The sequence below is a fragment of the Pseudopodoces humilis genome, chromosome 6 (assembly GCF_049639895.1).
Source record: "Pseudopodoces humilis isolate 2021_Gansu_Grassland_sample_001 chromosome 6, ASM4963989v1, whole genome shotgun sequence".
Lineage (NCBI taxonomy): Eukaryota > Metazoa > Chordata > Aves > Passeriformes > Paridae > Pseudopodoces > Pseudopodoces humilis.
Genome location: NC_142205.1, coordinates 31,489,115 through 31,496,926, shown reverse-complemented (window position 1 = coordinate 31,496,926; position 7,812 = coordinate 31,489,115).

The following is a 7,812-nucleotide window of genomic DNA, read 5'->3' as shown; positions in this document are numbered from 1 at the left end:
CGCAGGGTGGCGGAGGAAGGCTGGGAAGGGAGGCCACGGGCAGCCCTCACTGCCCGGCCGCCCTCAGTAGTGGCGGCGGCCCCCCCCTGCGGCCCGCTTGGCCCTCAGAGCATACCGCGTAAAAGCTAAAGATCTGGCAGATTTGTTGGTGAAAGAACAAGATCAAACACAACCTTTTAACAAAATCTGTAATCTAATGATTAAAACTCTGCAGAGCGCTTTCTGGATCAGGACTTATCTGGCTACCAAGGCACTCACAGGGAAGAAATCTCTCAACAGAACGCTGGTGGCGCAGTCCCAGGTTTTTGAAATATAATTGCTTGTCTAGTTTAGTGGTAGGAGATGTTGAAGAAATTTGGGCTTTTTAATATTCAGTCGCGGGGCTTGTCATTCAGTGCTGATGCTGAAAGTTTCCGTGTGTTTATAGAATTGGAGGGTCATAGCTCTGCAGACTGACAGAGACATTGATAGTTGTCCATTTGAGCATTGTTTTGGATGGGTAATTGCAGTTGTGTAGGTACAAGAGTCAAAGTGGGGTGATGACCCTCAGTCCTTAAGAACGGTAATAAGGTTTTCAGGGTCTCTGAATAGACCTAGCATGTTTTTGCAGAAGTACAAAGTTAGTGAAACCACTTTACACCTGTTGAGAGACAGCTGAAGGGTTTAGTGTCTGGAATTAGGCCAGCAGTATTACACAACAGCAACGAACATGAATCTTATATTTAGCTACTTATCAATGGAGAAATAATGTATTTTTGTTTTTAATTTTTGTGGCATCACAAGGAGAAAAACAAATTTTGGTTTATGTGTGCAATCCATAATAAATACAGCGTAAAATCTGTTGCTAAAAATCTGTCCCTTGTGTACAGTTTTTGAGAATTTTATGGATCCTGTTCTAAGATTAATGACAAAGTTGTCTCAAGATGTGTTTATTCAGTGCTTTTCTGTTCACTAGAATTAGAATCTTTACTGGGAGTCGCTGATGGAGAAATTTGCCCTTAAATTTTCAGGAATGGCTTTTAACAGTTACTGGTCTTCATCTTTGAGTCAGGCATTTCAGCCTGTCCTTAAGCTAGCAAATCAAGTAGGATTTTTTTTGTTCTTGTATTGGGCTGTTTTGTCAAAGGCAACTTACAAAATGTTTGTTAAATTGTAAAAAAAACATACCATGAAAGGTCTGGGGGACAGCAGAAAGCATTTTTTCCAAGGAATGCAAGAGCAAGAAGGATGAACTAGTGATGCAAGAATAATTCACCATTTGAATTGAATAAATGTTAAATTAATCAGCTTCTGATACAAGCCATCCAAATTGTGGAAATTTCTCAGAATATTGCATCTTCTTTATTAATGAGGACACAACCATTAAGACCCACAAGTTCTGCTATTATATGTGGCAGGAATTGACATACACATCAAGTTAGCATTACCAGAAGTATGTGTGTGAATCTCAGCCAGGCAGAGAGTTAGTCCTGTGGTATACTTTCAGTTTACTGACCACATAAGGGTTCTAAATAATGAAATTATAGATCTACCCTGAAAGAGAATGTTTACTTGGAAATTTCTTCATGGTATTTTGCTGCCTGTTTGTGTCATTGTGGGGGTTGTGTGCAATGGAGACTGTTGTTTGCTTATCTGTGTTGTGATCTTCCTAGATTCCTGAAAAGTTGGTAAGACCAGGAGGGACAACAATCTGGAGTTGTCAGCTCCTATTTGCTGTAAATAAACAAGATGAGCTCTTTGAAAATATGACAGCTTCCTAAAGAGAGAAAATTGTTTAGTCCCAAATTTGAGACAAACAGAGAATGGGTATGGAGGTCTTGACCTGAAAACATAATGGAAGTCCTGGCTTGAAAACAATAGGATCATTGCAAAATTCAGATGTACATCTTTATCTGAAACAAGACCAATACATTGCTTTGTTTAGCAATAAACTACATTGTGCACTTCATTTTCTATAACTGCACATCCAGATATTGACACATGAGAGACCCTCTGTATTTCTCCAACAAGAAAACCAATGAAAAATAATGAATATTCTTTTTTGATTTCTTATGCGAAATACAGGAAAATTTTCCAGTGCAGAAAGATATTCCAGGAAGTTAAGCAGTGCGCAAAATCACAGAAAACAACAGTGAGACTGTTAGTTAATTATCTGAAAATGAAGAATTGGTTTAGTCAGTCTTAGTTTTTTCTGTTTTAGCAGCCAGTGATGATTTATGTAGCTGTCCTTCCTTGTCTCATGAGCTCTCTCTTATAATATCATAGTTATCTGTTGTTAACATAAAGACTCATCTAATTTGCAGCTCCATTACAACATGTTTCTTATTAAAACCATCCAAAAATATTCACAAGATGAAAACCAAGGACAGGAGTAGATTAAATAGAGCAACATTGTGCATCAGGAAATTGCCAGAAATTCAGCAATAAATGAACAAAATTCAGGAAGTATTAAGAAGTAAAATGAGGAAAGGCATAGTAAGGATTCTGAAATACATGATTTGTATAGTGGCATGCAGTTATATATTCTGGTATATTCTTAAAAACTGCTGAATACATTCTGAACCCTTAAAATACTGCCTAGGTACTGATTTATTTTACAAAATGCTTCAACTTCATCTAATTTAAAGCTTTAGGAAAATGTCTGGCATTGCTCTTTCAACATGAAGGTTCAAGAAGTGCCAAGGATGACTCCTGTTTTCCTTAACTGGTGTTTGACATTGGTTGTCTGTTCCCTAAAGAAAGCTTTTACAGAAAAAGTCAGCAACAGTTATTTGCTGACTGGTTTTAATAAAAAAGGAAAGAGAAAGGAAAGAAGAAAGATGTATTTGAAGCAGTCCATTGTTCTCATAACTTGCAATGTCAGATGGCAGTCTGTTTTCAGAGAGCATGACTCAGGTCTTTATGGCCTCATGAATCTTCTTAAGGAAATATGGGCTAAATATGAACAGCTAATGTAATTTATCTACATCACTCATTATGATAGAAATGTTAGAATTGGCTACAGGCACAGCTGTTGCTTGTTGATTATTGTGAGATGATCAGTAGACATGTTCCACCAACCTTTGAACAGGTGCAAGCTTGACAGGTTTATTGAAACATGATAGAATATAGAAGTATGTGAGTCATTGGGATCTGACCGGGTGATCACAGAGACAAAATCCGTTAAATACTTGGAAATGTCAGTTTGATTCTCTAGCTTGAGAGGCAATGTGTGAGTCAGAGCTGTTTATGTAAATTGACCTCTCCAGCAATGTCTGAAGTATCAAGGGCAGTCATTTAAGAAAGAAATTCAGAAGAGGATTTCTGGTATCACACTGTTGGCAAACTTGCCCACTTTCATATAGGAATCTGTATGAGTGTAACTATTCATACTGTTCTGCTCTACTGATTATTTTGTACCATGTATCCAGTGTCCTCTGTTATTGGTAAATGAAGTACAAAATTAGACACAACATTTTTATCTGACCTTGGAATTTTGGGAAAAAAGAGATTGTCCTACTTTTCTGTATTATGTCTTGTATTGCGGTGAGAACATGAGTTTGAGCCCCTTCAGCACTCAGGAGGAGGCTTTGTTTCCAGAAAATTTAATTGCCATGAAAAGTCTTTTGGCAAACAGCAGTGAGATTAAGTACAACACTGTGTTCTGAATGCCTCAAAGGTTTTGCTTTTTTTCCTTACATGCCATAGTAGACCCATGATTGATTTGACAGCTTGTTACTTGCCCAGATGTTACCAGTGTAAAGCATACTTTACTCAGTCCTTACTTCTGCCTAGAGCAGGACAGTAACTGCTGTAATTTTTGCTAATAGGCATCAAAAACCCCATCTGTGTTTAGGCATGTTTTTCAAATAAAAATATCACCGGGTCATTAAAACTTCAAACTTAATAAGGGAACTTACCTTGTTGGCATTTCTGTGGACTTGTAAGGAAAAACAGCACTGTGTGTCAGTGTGTAATTTCTGAAGCACTACACTTTCATACTCTGTCAAGGGTGAGAGTAGCTCTGGATTCAGAAAGGCCAGTTGTTAATAAACAGTGAAGAGGAAATATGTAGGGAAGGCCATTACCAGAGCTGGGTGGTGCATGTGCTCATAGAGAAGAACCTCCTAACAAGCCAGAATGGAAACACTTAGATGAACAATGAGTCAGAGAAGTAACAAGTAAATATTTTTAGAATTATACTCTGGTATTAGGATTAAGGAGTCTTCTGAAGTTCCTGAGATTGTGTAGCCATACATTAATTTATACTCAAGCATCAGTTAAAAAAACTAGTCCTGTTAATACAATACAGGATCCTTACCTGACTTCTCTTTTTTAAATTAATTTTAACTTAAGGAAGAGAGAAGTTGTTAGGAGCCAACCGGGAATTGGATCAGCTGATAAAAGATCTTGCTGGCATATTGGTGTATGACTAGTTTTCACACGCTGTGTGTTCTTTCTTTGTGCTGAGTGATTACCTGTGCATTTCTCCCACTTTGCAGTTCTTACAGCTTCTTTATTTTAACTTCAGTCCATTAACCTTGTGTGAAGAAATGTTTATATAACTCATCATGCCATTTTCACTTCCATACTGTAACTACCTTGTCTGCTTAGTCTAAATTTTAAACTGTGAGCTACCAATTTCTTTTAATTCTCAATACAGTGGCTGATAGAGTTGGACCATCTCTGCTTGATCTTGTAATATACACTTTAATTGTAGGATGAGGTAAGGTAGACAGTGGAAGAATTTAATTTTGAAACAAGTAACGTTTTAACTTTCTACATCCTACTTGTGTGTAGTTTTGAACTGGATTGCTGAAAGAGGTGCAAGAGAACTGGAGCAGTGAACAGAAGCTCTCTGTAAACATGACCATGATTTGGAATATAGGGATAATCTTGCAGTGAAATTAAAATGAAATTGAAGGAATTTGCAACAGTAAAATAGCAGAAAGGAATGCAATTCTTGGAAAATACTAGAAAGCCAGAATAAGTGTCTTAGTTAAGTGTCTCATATTTGACAGTTTTATTCCACTCCAAATTTTTTTAAATGTGCAAGATATGGAAGTAAAAATGTTAGAAGTCCAAACTGCACAAAGTAAAACAGAGAATTATTTGTGACACTGGCAATTATAATAGAGAAATTTCATTCAGAAAAACGATTATTAAATAGCATTCATTTATTATTAATGCATTGAATGACTCCTATACAAATGGAATTGTCAGTATGTGAAAAGGATATTTTGTCTGTAAATAGAGTGAAAGAATGATTGCCATCTGTGCAGTCATAGATTCTCTTTGGGATTTACTCTTCCTCACAGAAAATTACCTATTCCTGTGCTTTCTGTTTACAGCCTGTGAGTGCCTCATAGTTACCCTGCAAAGCTGGTGCTGGGAAACTCAGATTCCTTTCTCATTGCAAATGAACTGGATATTTCTGTGCTTTGTGCTGGGGCTGTAAAGTGTTGCTACTGACACCCTACAGGTTTTGCATAAAATCGGAACATTGCTTTTTGTTGTAATACAGAAACTTGGTTCTGGCCTGAATGTGTATAGACAATTGGCTGCATGTATTAACCGTTGTTTTTTTTGTTTTCTTTTTGGTTGCCACTGAACATATTATTCCATTCATATCTCCTTGGATGTCTGGTCTAATTAATATTTAACATTCTAGAAACTCTTGTTTTTACAGTATAATTAAAACTTTCTCAAATCAAGAATATACTATTTTTAAAAATTATACAGAGAATGAGTCATCTGTATAAATCTGGTTTTGAACAGAAACACGACAAGAAAAATTTTGAAAACCTTGCAAGTCATTTTTCCTCTCAGAATCCTGTTGGTATTTAGGGAATGTTTTGTTTTCTGAGTAAAAGTAATAATCTTTAGCTCTTCTACAGTTTCTGTGTTTTGTGATTTGTCACTCTAACACAGCTGTAATTTTGTTTGCCCTGTATAAACCAGTATTTATTTAAAGGTTTATTTTGGACAACTGTCCTCTCCTGTGCCAAAGAGAGCATTATTTTTCATAGTAATATAATATACAATCTTTCAAGAGTAGTAAAAGCTTTACTGGTTTCTGGATTATGTTCTGTTGTGCAGAGAGGGAAGATTAGGTGGAGCGCATGCAACTGAAAACACTAAAACAAACGTGTGCTTTACCGTACATAGAAACAAAATCCTTTGTGAACTCAATTGTGTAGATAACATTTTTTATTCAGCATATGCTGTGGAGGCAAAGACTTTAGTTGATGCCACTGACCATAAACTGAAGCATTGTATTTTGAAACTTCATGCACTTAGAAAAAAAGAATAATCTGCTTGTGGAGATTTCTTGTTAACACTTTCAAAGAAGCTATCTGAATAGCTTGTTTGGATGACAGGAGGAAAAAAGAGAAACAGAAATGGGTAAATCTGCAGAGCATGCTTGCCTTCAGAGAGAAAATTTGCTGGATACATGCCAGCAAACATTGTATTTCCCACCATTTCATTTATAAATGTATGAACCCACTAGAAAAATAATGGTCTTGTCCTTGTGAACGAGACACATAAAATGGAGTTTAAATCAATATGTAGTTTTTAAACAAGTTGGGACTATGCTGAGCTGCACAGTTATTCTCTTTGATATGGTTTATAGAAAATTGAACCAGAAGTCTTGATCAAACAGCTCTGAGCTTTGAAACATCTGAAATCAGGTCCAACTTCTGAGACTGGATAAGCAGTCAGTAGTTTAATTTCTGTTAAGAAGCCTTTCTGCTATGAAACTTGCAAGCAATTATTAAAACTAGGTGTGTTTTAAAAGGCAGAGGGGCAATAGGAGCAGGTCAGTTGGTGTTGAGGCATCTACCTTAACACGTTTCAGGCGTGCTCTATTCAGCTCTAGTTTGATTCTGTGGATTGAGTTGGTGCCATTCATTAGTTGGTATGCATTAGCAGTGCTCCCAGATCACAATCTCTGGTTGAATTTCATCCTGAAGGAAACCACTTTGTTCACTCTGAAGTTGTGCAATGTGAACCAAAATGCAGTCAGTGGGAACAGTGGGGGGTTTACATTCTATAGCCCACTTCTGATCTGAACGAAAGTACTAATCTAATTGTTTAGGTGATGAAATGTAGTTGAAAAAATGAAGGGAGCTATTTAGTTGATGGAAACAACACAATTTCTTTAAGATACTTTAGAGTACTTTCTAAGATTTCAGATTTTTGGCAAAACTGCATTACTTATAAGACCAAAAGTATTTGTCTTGGAAGAATTGATTCAAAAGTAACATGTAAATTAATCTATGCATGTATTTTCAGAAGTAATTCTTGGCTTCCTCATTTGGCGTACTGCATTTTCTTATTAGTTCTTAACATCTCCCAGAACAGCCCTGCTGTTATGCAGCAATAGCATAGCTAGGGAAAGCTTTTCACACTTGTTGATTGACATCTGAAAAGTTGAGATGAAAAGCATGTGAGGTCACACTTCCTACCTTTTTCTCTAGCTAAAAATAAATGTCATGTCTGCCTTTGGCTTGTAATATGTGTAAGAGTCTAGGCACAGCTGAGAGGCATAGTAGCATTAAGCTACTATCATGATTGACTGGCTTCACTATTCTGAAGCTGGAAGATAAAGGGGGTAGATCTTTAGGTGGACACCTTGTGTGCCAGGAGCCAATGACACCCACTGGCATAAAGAATTTCACCTTCAGGATGCAATAGAGAGAATTGGTGTATCTTCCTCTCACATTTAAAACTATATACAGTTCTCCCAGACTGAAGTGACTGTAGGATGAGATTTCCTATTAATCTTCCCTATCAGGATCAGAGATTTCAGAATCTGCATTAACTAAAATC